At 54.8% G+C, this 20,107-nt stretch overlaps 7 non-coding genes across 7 annotated transcripts; all 7 read left to right on the top strand.

Moving 5' to 3' along the window:
• Positions 1-1,878: 1,878 nt before the first annotated feature.
• On the top strand, positions 1,879-1,971 carry LOC137757864 (small nucleolar RNA SNORD116). Its single transcript, XR_011072546.1, has one exon. It is a non-coding gene; the product is annotated as a small nucleolar RNA SNORD116 (small nucleolar RNA).
• A 2,691-nt stretch (positions 1,972-4,662) lies between these two features.
• Positions 4,663-4,755, top strand: LOC137757927 (small nucleolar RNA SNORD116). Its single transcript, XR_011072605.1, has one exon. It is a non-coding gene; the product is annotated as a small nucleolar RNA SNORD116 (small nucleolar RNA).
• Positions 4,756-7,423: 2,668 nt separating this feature from the next.
• LOC137757861 (small nucleolar RNA SNORD116) lies at positions 7,424-7,516 on the top strand. The gene has a single exon (XR_011072544.1). It is a non-coding gene; the product is annotated as a small nucleolar RNA SNORD116 (small nucleolar RNA).
• Positions 7,517-10,207: 2,691 nt separating this feature from the next.
• Positions 10,208-10,300, top strand: LOC137757926 (small nucleolar RNA SNORD116). The gene has a single exon (XR_011072604.1). It is a non-coding gene; the product is annotated as a small nucleolar RNA SNORD116 (small nucleolar RNA).
• Positions 10,301-12,969: 2,669 nt separating this feature from the next.
• On the top strand, positions 12,970-13,062 carry LOC137757940 (small nucleolar RNA SNORD116). Its single transcript, XR_011072617.1, has one exon. It is a non-coding gene; the product is annotated as a small nucleolar RNA SNORD116 (small nucleolar RNA).
• Positions 13,063-15,753: 2,691 nt separating this feature from the next.
• Positions 15,754-15,846, top strand: LOC137757937 (small nucleolar RNA SNORD116). Its single transcript, XR_011072614.1, has one exon. It is a non-coding gene; the product is annotated as a small nucleolar RNA SNORD116 (small nucleolar RNA).
• A 2,669-nt stretch (positions 15,847-18,515) lies between these two features.
• On the top strand, positions 18,516-18,608 carry LOC137757939 (small nucleolar RNA SNORD116). Its single transcript, XR_011072616.1, has one exon. It is a non-coding gene; the product is annotated as a small nucleolar RNA SNORD116 (small nucleolar RNA).
• The last annotated feature ends 1,499 nt before the right edge of the window (positions 18,609-20,107 follow it).

Below are 20,107 nucleotides of genomic sequence, written 5' to 3'. Positions count from 1 at the left end.
AGGTGAGGTAGGTAACCTGTGTAGAGTTGCGATCCCGTTGCCAGAGGAAAGACAACCAAAGGGTGTCTTGCGAGACGTAAAGAAGTTCGACATGGTGACACGTCTGTGCCGGCCTCCTGGGAGGATGGTTAGTTATGCGAACATCCCATTTGGCCGCTTTGTTCCCTTGTTTGGGAATGCGTAAAGCGAAAGTGCTTTTCCTGGGGGGGGCATGACTCGGCTAGCGAACAGCCAGAGGTTTACCTGGAGCAGTCCGTTGGCAGGACAGAGGTGGGGGCACTGTTGCGACGCCAGGTGCACTGACGTGGATAGCCACTGTACCCTTTCAAGCTTCCAGGTCCCCTCGTGTGACAAAGTTTTTCCGTTGAAAGTCTGTCTGTGGTACTCGGGGACAGTGCCTTTGATCACTGTGAGTTCATCGGTAGTGTCGCTGTGGCAGTGGAGAATTACCAGGATGCATGGGGTGGGGTGGGCAACACCAAAGCAGACAGGCTTGCGATGTGTCTTCCCTGCTGTTCAGTGTCTCCGTGTTCGCATGATGTCTGTGGCTTCAAGTCGAGTCGAGTCGCCCTGCAGGCAGGAGGAGGTCACTTAGGACGAGGCTGTGCAGCGTTTGAGCGTTTCCTCAATGGTCAGGGCCGCAAACACTACCAGTTGGAAGCTTTCCTTTACGTGGCCGGGAAGGTGGCCTAATTTCTGCTGTGGGGTTCCAACCTGTGTCATGGTTGCTGAAGCCCAACTCTTCCCATTGAGGGCATTCCCACGGGGTCATGGAAAGTGATTTGGTCTAGTTGGCGAGATGAGGCACTTGGGCCGAAGTCCGTTAACCCCTTGAGAATTACCAGGCGGCATCTTGCCTGTCGGCAACTGTAGGTCGGTGTCAGCCCGCCCATGGGAGGTTACCTTGCTTCCGGGAGCTCTGGGAGTGACCCCAAGGGCACATCAGATGTGGTAGTAGGTGGCAGGATCTCCAGGTCCACATAGGTGTGACACCCACGGCCGGGAGGTAGGTCTCGTCCAGACTTTGTGCTTTGGTCAGAAGGCGTGGCTGTGGGAGAGCGGGAGTCTGTGGCCTATTTTGACAGCCCTTGGGGTCAAAGTTTGCATGCGGCCTCATGAAACTGACAGAGGTTTTCTCCTTTCAGTTGGGGGTCCAACCAGGGTGCTGTGTATAAACTATGACATTTACTGTTAGAGGCATCTGCAAAGGGCCACAGAGACATCCAGAGACCAAGACGCGTATTTAGCAGCACACACAGGAATCCACAAACGCATCCTCGTGCAAAGTCTCAGTCACACACGCCCACACGTGTGAATAGACACATACAGCGTCTCACACACCGACCAACGTACGTGCGTAACTTTCTTCAGTCGTGCTGTGAGACACACAATCAGTTTTCGGTAGGGGAAAGTGGTACTTGGGAAGCAGGTTCCAGGCTCACGCCCAGGTTATGTGTTCATAAGGATCATGTTCTCTGAGGACCCCGGTGCAATTCAGAAACCTGCGTGATTTCTGTCCACTTCTCAGGTGCAGTTGCAGGGTAAGGCTGGCTGTTGGCAAAGAGAAGAAGACCTTCGCGTTGTCTGATGACTGGATGTGCTAAGGAGAACTGGAAAAAGTGGGGCGGGTGCACGTTGCCGAGCGTGGCTGTGGATATCTCAGGACGGTAGGCATTCACCCGTACTAAGATGTGCCATTGGATATTAGGTTTTCCACAGATGGGCCCAATGGTTGCAAGAGTGGATTGATTGCTGGTCTTGCTGAGTGGCCTGAGCACTGTGGATTCCCCAGGCAGTTGGAGTACTTCCAGGTCATGGCTCCTCTGCAGAGCTCCACGGCCTTCCCTTTTGTGTTCTGCAGCATCCCAGCATGTGCTTGGATCGATGATGACACCCTTGTATGCATTCCTTGGAAACTCTGACCGAAATGAGTGAGAACGCTCGACCGTCTCCTCATCGAAACTGAGGTCCAGCACGTTTCCTCTCTCGGGGGTACGGGAGAGTTAGGAGTGAGGGCCAACGTCCCCTGCTGTCAGGCATGCAAACACCTCTAAGGGCTCCAGCATTGGAGGGGCTCCTGTCTGAGGGTCGAGCATGTCTGCCCATAAGCTGGGTCACCTAGGAATCCCCGGTCCCTGCTGAAAGGCCGTTGAGGGAATGCAAGAGGGCAGGCTTTCCTGCTAGTCTTCAGGGTCGGAGTGTCTTCTGGTATAGACCCAGTAAGCTTGCAGCTTGGAGAGGTGATATTTGGAGAGGATCACGCTTTGTGCATGCCGCTTCTGAGGTTGATTATGGAAGCCAAAATGAGCAAGGTTCCCTGGTTGGAGCCTGGAGCCTCAGGCCAGGCCTGTGGCCCTCTCTGTTGTTGTGTTTCACGCGGTGAGGTTCTTGACTGCCTGGTGTGGCTGGAGCAGTGGGTGGGCGTGGGCTGGAGTTGGGCGATGGCGGAAGGGGGCTGATGGTTTAGGCCTCAGTGCTGCCGCTGTCAGCTCCTCTGCTGAAGTTGCCGGCACACTGTTGGCGCTAAGTGGATGTTCGTGGACTGGGGTGTGGATCGAGTGAAGCATTTCAGCCTGGGTGGTGGCTGCTGGCCTGGAGAGAAAGGTAAGGTATCATGAGGAAAGCTCCTGTGTGATGTCGTGGGATGGGCTGTCATCATTGGGTTGCAGGCGCTGGTCTCGGCTTCCCAAGAATGTGTCTTGTTCGTGATGGGCTGGCATAAGCTGCCTATGGAGTGGATGGCTTTGGCAGTTCAAGTGGGTGAGTTGAGGTAGGTAACCTGTGTAGAGTTGCGATCCCGTTGCCCAAGGAATGACACCCAAAGGGTGTCTTGCGGGAAGTAGAGAAGATCGACATGGTGAGGCGTCTGTGCCGGCCCCCTTGGAGGTAGCTGAGTTATGCGACTATCCCCTTTGGCCGCTTTGTTCCCTTGTTTGGCAATGTGTAAAGCAAAGCTGTTTCGCCTGTGGGGGAATGACGAGACCGGCCAGTGTAGCATGCAGGCCATTCGAACAGCCAGAGGTTTATCTGGAGCAGTCCATTGGTGGGGCAGAGATGGGGGCCCCATTGCCATGCCTGCTGTGCTGCCGTGGCCAGCCACTGTTCCCTTTCAGGCTTCCAAGTCCCCTCGCATGGCAGAGGTCTTCTGTTGAAAGTCTGTCTGTGGACCTCGTGGACCATGCCTTTGATCACTGTGGGTTACTCGGTACTGTCACCGTGGCAGTGGAGAATTGCCAGGATGCATGGGGTGGGATCAGCATCAACGAAGGAGACAGGCTTGCGGTCTGTCTTCCCTGGTGTTCAGTGTTCCCGTGTTCGGAAGATGTTTGTGGTTTCCAGTAGGGTCGTGTCGCCCTGTGGGCTGGAGGAGGGCACGTCGGACGAGGCTTTCAAGGGTTTGAGCGTTTCCTTAGGGGTCAGGGCCGCGAACATTCAAGATGGGAGCTGCCTGAGACGTGGCTGGGAATGTGGACTAGTTTCCGCCGTGGGGATCCGACATGGGTCATGGTGGCTGAAGCCCACCACTTCCTGTGGTGGGCATTCCCACGGGTCAATGGAAAGTGATTAGGCCTAGTTGGCGAGAAGTGGCACATGGGCCCACGTTCGTTAGCCCCTTGAGTGGTTTCAGGCTGCAAATTGGCAGTAGACACCTGCCGGTCGGTGTCGGCCCGACCATGGGAGTTCCCTTGCTTCCGGAAGTGCTGCGAGTGACCCCAAATGCCCATCAGATATACTGGTAGCTGACAGAGTCTCGAGGTGCATGTCGATGTCACAGCCAAGTCCCGGAGGAAGGTCTCATCGAGTCTTTGTGTTTTGGTCAGAAGGCGTGGTTGTGGGAGAGCGGGAGTCCGGGGACTCTTTCAACAGCCCCTGGGGGTCCAAGTTTGCCTGCGGCCTCTTGAAGCTGACAGGGGTCTTTCTCCTTTCAGTTGGGGGGTCTAACCAGGGTGCTGTGTATAAACTATTTCTTTTATTCTTGGACTCCTCCTCACAGGGCCATAGGGACACACTGATACCGAGACGCGTATTCAGCGGCACACAGAGAAACCCACAAGCACGTCCGCATGCGCACTCACAGTCACACACGCCCACACGCGTGAACACACACATATAGCCTCTCACACACCGGCCAACGTATGTGCCTAAATTTCTGCAGTCGTACTATCAGACATGCAGTCAATTCTCAGTAAGGGATAGAGGTCCTTGGGAAGCAGTTTCAGAGCTCAAGGCCAGGTCAATGTTTTTATGGATCATGGCTTCTGAGGACACCAGTCCATTTATGAAGCCTCGGTGATTTCTGTCCACTTCTCAGGTGCCGTTGCTGGGAAAGGCTGGCCGTCGGCACAAACAAGAAGACCTTCGTGTGCTCTGATGACTGGAGGTGCTAAGAAGAACTGGAAAAAGTGAGGCGGGCCCATGTCCCCGAGCATGGTCGTGGATAACTCAGGACGGTAGGTAATCAAGCACCCCACGATGTGCCATTAAATATTAGGTTTTCCTCAGACGGGCCCAATGGCTGCAAGAGTGGATTGATTGTTCCTCTTGCCGAGTGGCCTGAGGGCTGTGGATTCTCCAGGGTTCTGGGGTAGCCCAGGCTCATGGCTCCTGTACAGAGCCCTGCGCACACTCCGGTTGTGTGCTGCAGCGTCCCAGCATGTGCTTGGATCGATGATGACAACCTTGCATGCATTCCTTGGAAAATCTGAACAAAATGAGTGAGAACACTCTACCGTCTCGTCATCGAAACTGAGGTTCAGCACGTTTCCTCTCTCAGGGGGAGCGGACAGTTCGGAATGAGGGCCAGCGTCCCCCGCCGACATGTATGCAAACACCACCAAGGACTCCAGTATTGGAGGGGCTCCTGTCTGAGGGTTGACCGTGTCTGCACATAAGCTGTGTTATCTGTGAATCCCGGGTCCCTGTTGAATGGCTGTTGAGGGAATGTGAGGGGGCAGGCTCTCCTGCTGGTCTTAAGTGTCGAAGTGTGTGCTGGTCTAGGACCAGTTAGCTTGCAGTTGGGAGGTGAGTTTTGGCCAGGATCACGCTTCGTGCATGCCATTTTGGGGGTTGATTCTGGAAGCCAAAATGAGCAAGCGTCCCTGGTTGGTGCCTGGAACCTCCGGCCAGGCCTGTGGCCCTCCCTGTTCTTGCGTTTTTCACGGTGAGTTTCTTGAGTGCCTAGTGAGGCTGGAGCAATGGGCGGGGGTGAGCTCGGTTGGGCATCGGTGGAAAGGGGCTGATGGATTAGGCCTCGCTGCTGCCCTTATTTGCTTCTCTACTTTAAGTCCCGGCACAGTGTTGATGCCAAGTGGGTCATCGCGGAGTGGGGAGAAGAACGAGTGCTGAATTTAAACCTGCGTGGATCACTGATGGCCCGCACAGGAAGGTAAGGATAGATGAGGACATGTTCTTTGTGATGTCGTGGAATAGGCTATCATAATTGGGTTGCAGGTGCTGGCCTCGGCTTCCCAAGGATGTGACATGTCCGTGATTGGCTGGCATCAGCTGCCTATGGAGGGGATGGCTTTGGCAGTTCAAGTGGATGAGGTGAGGTAGGTAACCTGTGTAGAGTTGCGATCCCGTTGCCAGAGGAAAGACAACCAAAGGGTGTCTTGCGAGACGTAAAGAAGTTCGACATGGTGACACGTCTGTGCCGGCCTCCTGGGAGGATGGTTAGTTATGCGAACATCCCATTTGGCCGCTTTGTTCCCTTGTTTGGGAATGCGTAAAGCGAAAGTGCTTTTCCTGGGGGGGGCATGACTCGGCTAGCGAACAGCCAGAGGTTTACCTGGAGCAGTCCGTTGGCAGGACAGAGGTGGGGGCACTGTTGCGACGCCAGGTGCACTGACGTGGATAGCCACTGTACCCTTTCAAGCTTCCAGGTCCCCTCGTGTGACAAAGTTTTTCCGTTGAAAGTCTGTCTGTGGTACTCGGGGACAGTGCCTTTGATCACTGTGAGTTCATCGGTAGTGTCGCTGTGGCAGTGGAGAATTACCAGGATGCATGGGGTGGGGTGGGCAACACCAAAGCAGACAGGCTTGCGATGTGTCTTCCCTGCTGTTCAGTGTCTCCGTGTTCGCATGATGTCTGTGGCTTCAAGTCGAGTCGAGTCGCCCTGCAGGCAGGAGGAGGTCACTTAGGACGAGGCTGTGCAGCGTTTGAGCGTTTCCTCAATGGTCAGGGCCGCAAACACTACCAGTTGGAAGCTTTCCTTTACGTGGCCGGGAAGGTGGCCTAATTTCTGCTGTGGGGTTCCAACCTGTGTCATGGTTGCTGAAGCCCAACTCTTCCCATTGAGGGCATTCCCACGGGGTCATGGAAAGTGATTTGGTCTAGTTGGCGAGATGAGGCACTTGGGCCGAAGTCCGTTAACCCCTTGAGAATTACCAGGCGGCATCTTGCCTGTCGGCAACTGTAGGTCGGTGTCAGCCCGCCCATGGGAGGTTACCTTGCTTCCGGGAGCTCTGGGAGTGACCCCAAGGGCACATCAGATGTGGTAGTAGGTGGCAGGATCTCCAGGTCCACATAGGTGTGACACCCACGGCCGGGAGGTAGGTCTCGTCCAGACTTTGTGCTTTGGTCAGAAGGCGTGGCTGTGGGAGAGCGGGAGTCTGTGGCCTATTTTGACAGCCCTTGGGGTCAAAGTTTGCATGCGGCCTCATGAAACTGACAGAGGTTTTCTCCTTTCAGTTGGGGGTCCAACCAGGGTGCTGTGTATAAACTATGACATTTACTGTTAGAGGCATCTGCAAAGGGCCACAGAGACATCCAGAGACCAAGACGCGTATTTAGCAGCACACACAGGAATCCACAAACGCATCCTCGTGCAAAGTCTCAGTCACACACGCCCACACGTGTGAATAGACACATACAGCGTCTCACACACCGACCAACGTACGTGCGTAACTTTCTTCAGTCGTGCTGTGAGACACACAATCAGTTTTCGGTAGGGGAAAGTGGTACTTGGGAAGCAGGTTCCAGGCTCACGCCCAGGTTATGTGTTCATAAGGATCATGTTCTCTGAGGACCCCGGTGCAATTCAGAAACCTGCGTGATTTCTGTCCACTTCTCAGGTGCAGTTGCAGGGTAAGGCTGGCTGTCGGCAAAGAGAAGAAGACCTTCGCGTTGTCTGATGACTGGATGTGCTAAGGAGAACTGGAAAAAGTGGGGCGGGTGCACGTTGCCGAGCGTGGCTGTGGATATCTCAGGACGGTAGGCATTCACCCGTACTAAGATGTGCCATTGGATATTAGGTTTTCCACAGATGGGCCCAGTGGTTGCAAGAGTGGATTGATTGCTGGTCTTGCTGAGTGGCCTGAGGACTGTGGATTCCCCAGGCAGTTGGAGTACTTCCAGGTCATGGCTCCTCTGCAGAGCTCCACGGCCTTCCCTTTTGTGTTCTGCAGCATCCCAGCATGTTCTTGGATCGATGATGACACCCTTGTATGCATTCCTTGGAAAATCTGACCGAAATGAGTGAGAACGCTCGACCGTCTCCTCATCGAAACTGAGGTCCAGCACGTTTCCTCTCTCGGGGGTACGGGACAGTTAGGAGTGAGGGCCAACGTCCCCTGCTGTCAGGCATGCATACACCACTAAGGGCTCCAGCATTGGAGGGGCTCCTGTCTGAGGGTCGAGCATGTCTGCCCATAAGCTGGGTCACCTAGGAATCCCCGGTCCCTGCTGAAAGGCCGTTGAGGGAATGCAAGAGGGCAGGCTTTCCTGCTAGTCTTCAGGGTCGGAGTGTCTTCTGGTATAGACCCAGTAAGCTTGCAGCTTGGAGAGGTGATATTTGGAGAGGATCACGCTTTGTGCATGCCGCTTCTGAGGTTGATTATGGAAGCCAAAATGAGCAAGGTTCCCTGGTTGGAGCCTGGAGCCTCAGGCCAGGCCTGTGGCCCTCTCTGTTGTTGTGTTTCACGCGGTGAGGTTCTTGACTGCCTGGTGTGGCTGGAGCAGTGAGCGGGCGTGGGCTGGAGTTGGGCGATGGCGGAAGGGGGCTGATGGTTTAGGCCTCAGTGCTGCCGCTGTCAGCTCCTCTGCTGAAGTTGCCGGCACACTGTTGGCACTAAGTGGATGTTCGTGGACTGGGGTGTGGATCGAGTGAAGCATTTCAGCCTGGGTGGTGGCTGCTGGCCTGGAGAGAAAGGTAAGGTATCATGAGGAAAGGTCCTGTGTGATGTCGTGGGATGGGCTGTCATCATTGGGTTGCAGGCGCTGGTCTCGGCTTCCCAAGAATGTGTCTTGTTCGTGATGGGCTGGCATAAGCTGCCTATGGAGTGGATGGCTTTGGCAGTTCAAGTGGGTGAGTTGAGGTAGGTAACCTGTGTAGAGTTGCGATCCCGTTGCCCAAGGAATGACACCCAAAGGGTGTCTTGCGGGAAGTAGAGAAGATCGACATGGTGAGGCGTCTGTGCCGGCCCCCTTGGAGGTAGCTGAGTTATGCGACTATCCCCTTTGGCCGCTTTGTTCCCTTGTTTGGCAATGTGTAAAGCAAAGCTGTTTCGCCTGTGGGGGAATGACGCGACCGGCCAGTGTAGCATGCAGGCCATTCGAACAGCCAGAGGTTTATCTGGAGCAGTCCATTTGTGGGGCAGAGATGGGGTCCCCATTGCCATCCCTGCTGTGGTGCCGTGGCCAGCCACTGTTCCCTTTCAGGCTTCCAAGTCCCATCGCATGGCAGAGGTCTTCTGTTGAAAGTCTGTCTGTGGACCTCGGGGACCATGCCTTTGATCACTGTGGGTTACTCCGTAGTGTCACCGTGGCAGTGGAGAATTGCCAGGATGCATGGGGTGGGATCAGCATCAACGAAGGAGACAGGCTTGCGGTCTGTCTTCCCTGGTGTTCAGTGTTCCCGTGTTCGGAAGATGTTTGTGGTTTCCAGTAGGGTCGTGTCGCCCTGTGGGCTGGAGAAGGGCACGTAGGACGAGGCTTTCAAGGGTTTGAGCGTTTCCTTAGGGGCCAGGGCCGCGACCATTCAAGATGGGAGCTGCCTGAGACGTGGCTGGGAATGTGGACTAATTTCCGCCGTGGGGATCCGACATGGGTCATGGTGGCTGAAGCCCACCACTTCCTGTGGTGGGCATTCCCACTGGTCAATAGAAAGTGATTAGGCCTAGTTGGCGAGAAGTGGCACATGGGCCCACGTTCGTTAGCCCCTTGAGTGGTTTCAGGCTGCAAATTGGCAGTAGACACCTGCCGGTCGGTGTCGGCCCGACCATGGGAGTTCCCTTGCTTCGGGAAGTGCTGCGAGTGACCCCAAATGCCCATGAGATATACTGGTAGCTGACAGAGTCTCGAGGTGCATGTCGATGTCACAGCCAAGTCCCGGAGGAAGGTCTCATCGAGTCTTTGTGTTTTGGTCAGAAGGCGTGGTTGTGGGAGAGCGGGAGTCCGGGGACTCTTTCAACAGCCCCTGGGGGTCCAAGTTTGCCTGCGGCCTCTTGAAGCTGACAGGGGTCTTTCTCCTTTCAGTTGGGGGGTCTAACCAGGGTGCTGTGTATAAACTATTTCTTTTATTCTTGGACTCCTCCTCACAGGGCCATAGGGACACACTGATACCGAGACGCGTATTCAGCGGCACACAGGGAAACCCACAAGCACGTCCACATGCGCACTCACAGTCACACACGCCCACACGCGTGAACACACAGATATAGCCTCTCACACACCGGCCAACGTATGTGCCTAACTTTCTGCAGTCGTACTATCAGACATGCAGTCAATTCTCCGTAAGGGATAGAGGTCATTGGGAAGCAGATTCAGAGCTCAAGGCCAGGTCAATATTTTTATGGATCATGGCCTCTGAGGACACCAGTCCATTTATGAAGCCTCGGTGATTTCTGTCCACTTCTCAGGTGCCGTTGCTGGGAAAGGCTGGCCGTCGGCACAAACAAGAAGACCTTCGTGTGCTCTGATGACTGGAGGTGCTAAGAAGAACTGGAAAAGGTGAGGCGGGCCCATGTCCCCGAGCATGGTCTTGGATAACTCAGGACGGTAGGTATTCAAGCACCCCAAGATGTGCCATTAGATATTAGGGTTTCCTCAGACGGGCCCAATGGCTGCAAGAGTGGATTGATTGTTCCTCTTGCCGAGTGGCCTGAGGGCTGTGGATTCTCCAGGGTTCTGGGGTAGCCCAGGCTCATTGCTCCTGTACAGAGCCCTGCGCACACCCCGGTTTTGTGCTGCAGCGTCCCAGCATGTGCTTGAATCGATGATGACAACCTTGCATGCATTCCTTGGAAAATCTGAACAAAATGAGTGAGAAAACTCTACCGTCTCGTCATCGAAACTGAGGTTCAGCACGTTTCCTCTCTCAGGGGGAGCGGACAGTTCGGAATGAGGGCCAGCGTCCCCCGCCGACATGTATGCAAACACCACCAAGGACTCCAGTATTGGAGGGGCTCCTGTCTGAGGGTTGAGCGTGTCTGCACATAAGCTGTGTTATCTGTGAATCCCGGGTCCCTGTTGAATGGCTGTTGAGGGAATGTGAGGGGGCAGGCTCTCCTGCTGGTCTTAAGAGTCGAAGTGTGTGCTGGTCTAGGACCAGTTAGCTTGCAGTTGGGAGGTGAGTTTTGGCCAGGATCACGCTTCGTGCATGCCATTTTGGGGGTTGATTCTTGAAGCCAAAATGAGCAAGCGTCCCTGGTTGGTGCCTGGAACCTCAGGCCAGGCCTGTGGCCCTCCCTGTTCTTGCGTTTTTCACGGTGAGGTTCGTGAGTGCCTAGTGAGGCTGGAGCAATGGGCGGGGGTTAGCTCGGTTGGGCATCGGTGGAAAGGGGCTGATGGATTAGGCCTCGCTGCTGCCCTTGTTTGCTTCTCTACTTTAACTCCCGGCACAATGTTGATGCCAAGTGGGTCATCGCGGAGTGGGGAGAAGAACGAGTGCTGAATTTAAACCTGAGTGGATCTCTGATGGCCCGCACAGGAAGGTAAGGATAGATGAGGACATGTTCTTTGTGATGTCGTGGAATAGGCTATCATAATTGGGTTGCAGGTGCTGGCCTCGGCTTCCCAAGGATGTGACATGTGCGTGATTGGCTGGCATCAGCTGCCTATGGAGGGGATGGCTTTGGCAGTTCAAGTGGATGAGGTGAGGTAGGTAACCTGTGTAGAGTTGCGATCCCATTGCCAGAGGGAAGACAACCAAAGGGTGTCTTGCGAGACGTAAAGAAGTTCGACATGGTGATACGTCTGTGCCGGCCTCCTGGGAGGATGGTTAGTTATGCGAACATCCCCTTTGACCGCTTTGTTCCCTTGTTTGGGAATGCGTAAAGCGAAAGTGCTTCTCCTGGGGGGGGCATGACTCGGCTAGCGAGCAGCCAGAGGTTTATCTGGAGCAGTCCGTTGGCAGGACAGAGGTGGGGGCACTGTTGCGACGCCAGGTGCACTGACGTGGATAGCCACTGTATCCTTTCAAGCTTCCAGGTCCCCTCGTGTGGCAAAGTTTTTCCGTTGAAAGTCTGTCTGTGGTACTCGGGGACAGTGCCTTTGATCACTGTGAGTTCATCGGTAGTGTCGCTGTGGCAGTGGAGAATTACCAGGATGCATGGGGTGGGGTGGGCAACATCAAAGCAGACAGGCTTGCGGTGTGTCTTCCCTGCTGTTCAGTGTCTCCGTGTTCGCATGATGTCTGTGGCTTCAAGTCGAGTCGAGTCGCCCTGCAGGCAGGAGGAGGTCACTTAGGACGAGGCTGTGCAGCGTTTGAGCGTTTCCTCAATGGTCAGGGCCGCAAACACTACCAGTTGGAAGCTTTCCTTTACGTGGCCGGGAAGGTGGCCTAATTTCTGCTGTGGGGTTCCAACCTGTGTCATGGTTGCTGAAGCCCAACTCTTCCCATTGAGGGCATTCCCACGGGGTCATGGAAAGTGATTTGGTCTAGTTGGCGAGATGAGGCACTTGGGCCGAAGTCCGTTAACCCCTTGAGAATTACCAGGCGGCATCTTGCCTGTCGGCAACTGCAGGTCGGTGTCAGCCCGCCCATGGGAGGTTACCTTGCTTCCGGGAGCTCTGGGAGTGACCCCAAGGGCACATCAGATGTGGTGGTAGGTGGCAGGATCTCCAGGTCCCCAAAGGTTTGACACCCAAGGCCGGGAGGGAGGTCTCGTCCAGTCTTTGTGCTTTGGTCAGAAGGCGTAGCTGTGGGAGACCGGGAGTCTGTGGCCTATTTCGACAGCCCTGGGGGTCAAAGTTTGCATACGGCCTCATGAAACTGACAGAGGTCTTTCTCCTTTCAGTTGGGGGTCCAACCAGGGTGCTGTGTATAAACAATGACGTTTACTGTTAGAGGCATCTGCAAAGGGCCACAGGGACACCCAGAGACCAAGACGCGTATTTAGCAGCACACACAGGAATCCACAAACGCATCCTCGTGCAAAGTCTCAGTCACACACGCCCACACGTGTGAATAGACACATACAGCGTCTCACACACCGACCAACGTACGTGCGTAACTTTCTTCAGTCGTGCTGTGAGACACACCATCAGTTTTCGGTAGGGGAAAGTGGTACTTGGGAAGCAGGTTCCAGGCTCACGCCCAGGTTATGTGTTCATAAGAATCATGTTCTCTGAGGACCCTGGTGCAAATCAGAAACCTGCGTGATTTCTGTCCACTTCTCAGGTGCAGTTGCAGGGTAAGGCTGGCTGTCGGCAAAGAGAAGAAGACCTTCGCGTTGTCTGATGACTGGATGTGCTAAGGAGAACTGGAAAAAGTGGGGTGGGTGCACGTTGCCGATCGTGGCTGGGGATATCTCAGGAGGGTAGGCATTCACCCGTACTAAGATGTGCCATTGGATATTAGGTTTTCCACAGATGGGCCCAATGGTTGCAAGAGTGGATTGATTGCTGGTCTTGCTGAGTGGCCTGAGGACTGTGGATTCCCCAGGCAGTTGGAGTACTTCCAGGTCATGGCTCCTCTGCAGAGCTCCACGGCCTTCCCTTTTGTGTTCTGCAGCATCCCAGCATGTGCTTGGATCGATGATGACACCCTTGTATGCATTCCTTGGAAAATCTGACCGAAATGAGTGAGAACGCTCTACCGTCTCCTCATCGAAACTGAGGTCCAGCACGTTTCCTCTCTCAGGGGTACGGGACAGTTAGGAGTGAGGGCCAACGTCCCCTGCTGTCAGGCATGCAAACACCACTAAGGGCTCCAGCATTGGAGGGGCTCCTGTCTGAGGGTCGAGCATTTCTGCCCATAAGCTGGGTCACCTAAGAATCCCCGGTGCCTGCAAAAAGGCCGTTGAGGGAATGCAAGAGGGCAGGCTTTCCTGCTAGACTTCAGGGTCGGAGTGTCTTCTGGTATAGACCCAGTAAGCTTGCAGCTTGGAGAGGTGATATTTGGAGAGGATCACGCTTTGTGCATGCCGCTTCTGAGGTTGATTATGGAAGCCAAAATGAGCAAGGTTCCCTGGTTGGAGCCTGGAGCCTCAGGCCAGGCCTGTGGCCCTCTCTGTTGTTGTGTTTCACGCGGTGAGGTTCTTGACTGCCTGGTGTGGCTGGAGCAGTGTGCGGGCGTGGGCTGGAGTTGGGCGATGGCGGAAGGGGGCTGATGGTTTAGGCCTCAGTGCTGCCGCTGTCAGCTCCTCTGCTGAAGTTGCCGGCACACTGTTGGCGCTAAGTGGATGTTCGTGGAGTGGGGTGTGGATCGAGTGAAGCATTTCAGCCTGGGTGGTGGCTGCTGGCCTGGAGAGAAAGGTAAGGTATCATGAGGAAAGGTCCTGTGTGATGTCGTGGGATGGGCTGTCATCATTGGGTTGCAGGCGCTGGTCTCGGCTTCCCAAGAATGTGTCTTGTTCGTGATGGGCTGGCATAAGCTGCCTATGGAGTGTATGGCTTTGGCAGTTCAAGTGGGTGAGTTGAGGTAGGTAACCTGTGTAGAGTTGCGATCCCGTTGCCCAAGGAATGACACCCAAAGGGTGTCTTGCGGGAAGTAGAGAAGATCGACATGGTGAGGCGTCTGTGCCGGCCCCCTTGGAGGTAGCTGAGTTATGCGACTATCCCCTTTGGCCGCTTTGTTCCCTTGTTTGGCAATGTGTAAAGCAAAGCTCTTTCGCCTGTGGGGGAATGACGAGACCGGCCAGTGTAGCATGCAGGCCATTCGAACAGCCAGAGGTTTATCTGGAGCAGTCCATTGGTGGGGCAGAGATGGGGGCCCCATTGCCATGGCTGCTGTGCTGCCGTGGCCAGCCACTATTCCCTTTCAGGCTTCCAAGTCCCTTCGCATGGCAGAGGTCTTCTGTTGAAAGTCTGTCTGTGGACCTCGGGGACCATGCCTTTGATCACTGTGGGTTACTCGGTAGTGTCACCGTGGCAGTGGAGAATTGCCAGGATGCATGGGGTGGGATCAGCATCAACGAAGGAGACAGGCTTGCGGTCTCTCTTCCCTGGTGTTCAGTGTTCCCGTGTTCTGAAAATGTTTGTGTTTTCCAGTAGGTTCGTGTCGCCCTGTGGGCTGGAGGAGGGCACGTAGGACGAGGCTTTCAAGGGTTTGAGCGTTTCCTTAGGGGTCAGGGCCGCGAACATTCATGATGGGAGCTGCCTGAGACGTGGCTGGGAATGTGGACTAGTTTCCGCCGTGGGGATCCGACATGGGTCATGGTGGCTGAAGCCCACCACTTCCTGTGGTGGGCATTCCCACGGGTCAATGGAAAGTGATTAGGCCTAGTTGGCGAGAAGTGGCACATGAGCCCACGTTCGTTAGCCCCTTGAGTGGTTTCAGGCTGCAAATTGGCAGTAGACACCTGCCGGTCAGTGTCGGCCCGACCATGGGAGTTCCCTTGCTTCCGGAAGTGCTGCGAGTGATCCCAAATGCCCATAAGATATACTGGTAGCTGACAGAGTCTCGAGGTGCATGTCGAAGTCACAGCCAAGTCCCGGAGGAAGGTCTCATCGAGTCTTTGTGTTTTGGTCAGAAGGCGTGGTTGTGGGAGAGCGGGAGTCCGGGGACTCTTTCAACAACCCCTGGGGGTCCAAGTTTGCCTGCGGCCTCTTGAAGCTGACAGGGGTCTTTCTCCTTTCAGTTGGGGGGTCTAACCAGGGTGCTGTGTATAAACTATTTCTTTTATTCTTGGACTCCTCCTCACAGGGCCATAGGGACACACTGATACCGAGACGCGTATTCAGCGGCACACAGAGAAACCCACAAGCACGTCCGCATGCGCAGTCACAGTCACACACGCCCACACGCATGAACACACACATGTAGCCTCTCACACACCGGCCAACGTATGTGCCTAACTTCCTGCAGTCATACTATCAGACATGCAGTCAATTCTCGGTAAGGGATAGAGGTCCTTGGGAAGCAGTTTCAGAGCTCAAGGCCAGGTCAATGTTTTTATGGATCATGGCCTCTGAGGACACCAGTCCATTTATGAAGCCTCGGTGATTTCTGTCCACTTCTCAGGTGCAGTTGCTGGGAAAGGCTGGCCGTCGGCACAAACAAGAAGACCTTCGTGTGCTCTGATGACTGGAGGTGCTAAGAAGAACTGGAAAAAGTGAGGCGGGCCCATGTCCCCGAGCATGGTCGTGGATAACTCAGGACGGTAGGTATTCAAGCACCCCATGATGTGCCATTAGATATTAGGTTTTCCTCAGACGGGCCCAGTGGCTGCAAGAGTGGATTGATTGTTCCTCTTGCCGAGTGGCCTGAGGGCTGTGGATTCTCCAGGGTTTTGGGGTAGCCCAGGCTCATGGCTCCTGTACAGAGCCCTGCACACACCCCGGTTGTGTGCTGCAGCGTCCCAGCATGTGCTTGGATCGATGTTGACACCCTTGCATGCATTCCTTGGAAAATCTGAACAAAATGAGTGAGAACACTCTACCGTCTCGTCATCGAAACTGAGGTTCAGCACGTTTCCTCTCTCAGGGGGAGATGACAGTTCGGAATGAGGGTCAGCGTCCCCTGCCGACATGTATGCAAACACCACCAAGGACTCCAGTATTGGAGGGGCTCCTGTCTGAGGGTTGACCGTGTCTGCACATAAGCTGTGTTATCTGTGAATCCCGGGTCCCTGTTGAATGGCTGTTGAAGGAATGTGAGGGGGCAGGCTCTCCTGCTGGTTTTAAGAGTCGAAGTGTGTGCTGGTCTAGGACCAGTTAGCTTGCATTTGGGAGGTGAGTTTTGGCCAGGATCACGCATCGTGCCTGCCATTTTGGGGGTTGATTCTGGAAGCCAAAATGAGCAAGCGTCCCTGGTTGGTGCCTGGAACCTCAGGCCAGGCCTGTGGCCCTCCCTGTTCTTGCGTTTTTCACGGTGAGGTTCTTGAGTGCCTAGTGAGGCTGGAGCAATGGGCGGGGGTGAGCTCGGTTGGGCATCGGTGGAAAGGGGCTGATGGATTAGGCCTCGCTGCTGCCCTTGTTTGCTTCTCTACTTTAACTCCCGGCACAATGTTGATGCCAAGTGGGTCATCGCGGAGTGGGGAGAAGATCGAGTGCTGAAATTAAACCTGCGTGCATCACTGATGGCCCGCACAGGAAGGTAAGGATAGATGAGGACATGTTCTTTGTGATGTCGTGGAATAGGCTATCATAATTGGGTTGCAGGTGATGGCCTCGGCTTCCCAAGGATGTGACATGTGCGTGATTGGCTGGCATCAGCTGCCTATGGAGGGGATGGCTTTGGCAGTTCAAGTGGATGAGGTGAGGTAGGTAACCTGTGTAGAGTTGCGATCCCATTGCCAGAGGGAAGACAACCAAAGGGTGTCTTGCGAGACGTAAAGAAGTTCGACATGGTGACACGTCTGTGCCGGCCTCCTGGGAGGATGGTTAGTTACGCGAACATCCCCTTTGACCGCTTTGTTCCCTTGTTTGGGAATGCGTAAAGCGAAAGTGCTTCTCCTGGGGGGGGCATGACTCGGCTAGCGAGCAGCCAGAGGTTTATCTGGAGCAGTCCGTTGGCAGGACAGAGGTGGGGGCACTGTTGCGACGCCAGGTGCACTGACGTGGATAGCCACTGTACCCTTTCAAGCTTCCAGGTCCCCTCGTGTGGCAAAGTTTTTCCGTTGAAAGTCTGTCTGTGGTATTCGGGGACAGTGCCTTTGATCACTGTGAGTTCATCGGTAGTGTCGCTGTGGCAGTGGAGAATTACCAGGATGCATGGGGTGGGGTGGGCAACATCAAAGTAGACAGGCTTGCGGTGTGTCTTCCCTGCTGTTCAGTGTCTCCGTGTTCGCATGATGTCTGTGGCTTCAAGTCGAGTCGAGTCGCCCTGCAGGCAGGAGGAGGTCACTTAGGACGAGGCTGTGCAGCGTTTGAGCGTTTCCTCAATGGTCAGGGCCGCAAACACTACCAGTTGGAAGCTTTCCTTTACGTGGCCGGGAAGGTGGCCTAATTTCTGCTGTGGGGTTCCAACCTGTGTCATGGTTGCTGAAGCCCAACTCTTCCCATTGAGGGCATTCCCACGGGGTCATGGAAAGTGATTTGGTCTAGTTGGCGAGATGAGGCACTTGGGCCGAAGTCCGTTAACCCCTTGAGAATTACCAGGCGGCATCTTGCCTGTCGGCAACTGCAGGTCGGTGTCAGCCCGCCCATGGGAGGTTACCTTGCTTCCGGGAGCTCTGGGAGTGACCCCAAGGGCACATCAGATGTGGTGGTAGGTGGCAGGATCTCCAGGTCCCCAAAGGTTTGACACCCAAGGCCGGGAGGGAGGTCTCGTCCAGTCTTTGTGCTTTGGTCAGAAGGCGTGGCTGTGGGAGAGCGGGAGTCTGTGGCCTATTTCGACAGCCCTGGGGGTCAAAGTTTGCATGCGGCCTCATGAAACTGACAGAGGTCTTTCTCCTTTCAGTTGGGGGTCCAACCAGGGTGCTGTGTATAAACAATGACGTTTACTGTTAGAGGCATCTGCAAAGGGCCACGGGGACACCCAGAGACCAAGACGCGTATTTAGCAGCACACACAGGAATCCACAAACGCATCCTCGTGCAAAGTCTCAGTCACACACGCCCACACGTGTGAATAGACACATACAGCGTCTCACACACCGACCAACGTACGTGCGTAACTTTCTTCAGTCGTGCTGTGAGACACACAATCAGTTTTCGGTAGGGGAAAGTGGTACATGGGAAGCAGGTTCCAGGCTCACGCCCAGGTTATGTGTTCATAAGAATCATGTTCTCTGAGGACCCTGGTGCAAATCAGAAACCTGCGTGATTTCTGTCCACTTCTCAGGTGCATTTGCAGGGTAAGGCTGGCTGTCGGCAAAGAGAAGAAGACCTTCGCGTTGTCTGATGACTGGATGTGCTAAGGAGAACTGGAAAAAGTGGGGTGGGTGCACGTTGCCGATCGTGGCTGGGGATATCTCAGGAGGGTAGGCATTCACCCGTACTAAGATGTGCCATTGGATATTAGGTTTTCCACAGATGGGCCCAATGGTTGCAAGAGTGGATTGATTGCTGGTCTTGCTGAGTGGCCTGAGGACTGTGGATTCCCCAGGCAGTTGGAGTACTTCCAGGTCATGGCTCCTCTGCAGAGCTCCACGGCCTTCCCTTTTGTGTTCTGCAGCATCCCAGCATGTGCTTGGATCGATGATGACACCCTTGTATGCATTCCTTGGAAAATCTGACCGAAATGAGTGAGAACGCTCTACCGTCTCCTCATCGAAACTGAGGTCCAGCACGTTTCCTCTCTCAGGGGTACGGGACAGTTAGGAGTGAGGGCCAACGTCCCCTGCTGTCAGGCATGCAAACACCACTAAGGGCTCCAGCATTGGAGGGGCTCCTGTCTGAGGGTCGAGCATTTCTGCCCATAAGCTGGGTCACCTAAGAATCACCGGTGCCTGCAAAAAGGCCGTTGAGGGAATGCAAGAGGGCAGGCTTTCCTGCTAGACTTCAGGGTCGGAGTGTCTTCTGGTATAGACCCAGTAAGCTTGCAGCTTGGAGAGGTGATATTTGGAGAGGATCACGCTTTGTGCATGCCGCTTCTGAGGTTGATTATGGAAGCCAAAATGAGCAAGGTTCCCTGGTTGGAGCCTGGAGCCTCAGGCCAGGCCTGTGGCCCTCTCTGTTGTTGTGTTTCACGCGGTGAGGTTCTTGACTGCCTGGTGTGGCTGGAGCAGTGGGCGGGCGTGGGCTGGAGTTGGGCGATGGCGGAAGGGGGCTGATGGTTTAGGCCCCAGTGCTGCCGCTGTCAGCTCCTCTGCTGAAGTTGCCGGCACACTGTTGGCGCTAAGTGGATGTTCGTGGAGTGGGGTGTGGATCGAGTGAAGCATTTCAGACTGGGTGGTGGCTGCTGGCCTGGAGAGAAAGGTAAGGTATCATGAGGAAAGGTCCTGTGTGATGTCGTGGGATGGGCTGTCATCATTGGGTTGCAGGCGCTGGTCTCGGCTTCCCAAGAATGTGTCTTGTTCGTGATGGGCTGGCATAAACTGCCTATGGAGTGGATGGCTTTGGCAGTTCAAGTGGGTGAGTTGAGGTAGGTAACCTGTGTAGAGTTGCGATCCCGTTGCCCAAGGAATGACACCCAAAGGGTGTCTTGCGGGAAGTAGAGAAGATCGACATGGTGAGGCGTCTGTGCCGGCCCCCTTGGAGGTAGCTGAGTTATGCGACTATCCCCTTTGGCCGCTTTGTTCCCTTGTTTGGCAATGTGTAAAGCAAAGCTCTTTCGCCTGTGGGGGAATGACGAGACCGGCCAGTGTAGCATGCAGGCCATTCGAACAGCCAGAGGTTTATCTGGAGCAGTCCATTGGTGGGGCAGAGATGGGGGCCCCATTGCCATGGCTGCTGTGCTGCCGTGGCCAGCCACTATTCCCTTTCAGGCTTCCAAGTCCCTTCGCATGGCAGAGGTCTTCTGTTGAAAGTCTGTCTGTGGACCTCGGGGACCATGCCTTTGATCACTGTGGGTTACTCGGTAGTGTCACCGTGGCAGTGGAGAATTGCCAGGATGCATGGGGTGGGATCAGCATCAACGAAGGAGACAGGCTTGCGGTCTCTCTTCCCTGGTGTTCAGTGTTCCCGTGTTCTGAAGATGTTTGTGTTTTCCAGTAGGTTCGTGTCGCCCTGTGGGCTGGAGGAGGGCACGTAGGACGAGGCTTTCAAGGGTTTGAGCGTTTCCTTAGGGGTCAGGGCCGCGAACATTCATGATGGGAGCTGCCTGAGACGTGGCTGGGAATGTG

Source organism: Eschrichtius robustus, unplaced genomic scaffold (assembly GCF_028021215.1).
Source record: "Eschrichtius robustus isolate mEscRob2 unplaced genomic scaffold, mEscRob2.pri scaffold_538, whole genome shotgun sequence".
Lineage (NCBI taxonomy): Eukaryota > Metazoa > Chordata > Mammalia > Artiodactyla > Eschrichtiidae > Eschrichtius > Eschrichtius robustus.
This window is presented reverse-complemented; position numbering and strand designations above follow the sequence as displayed.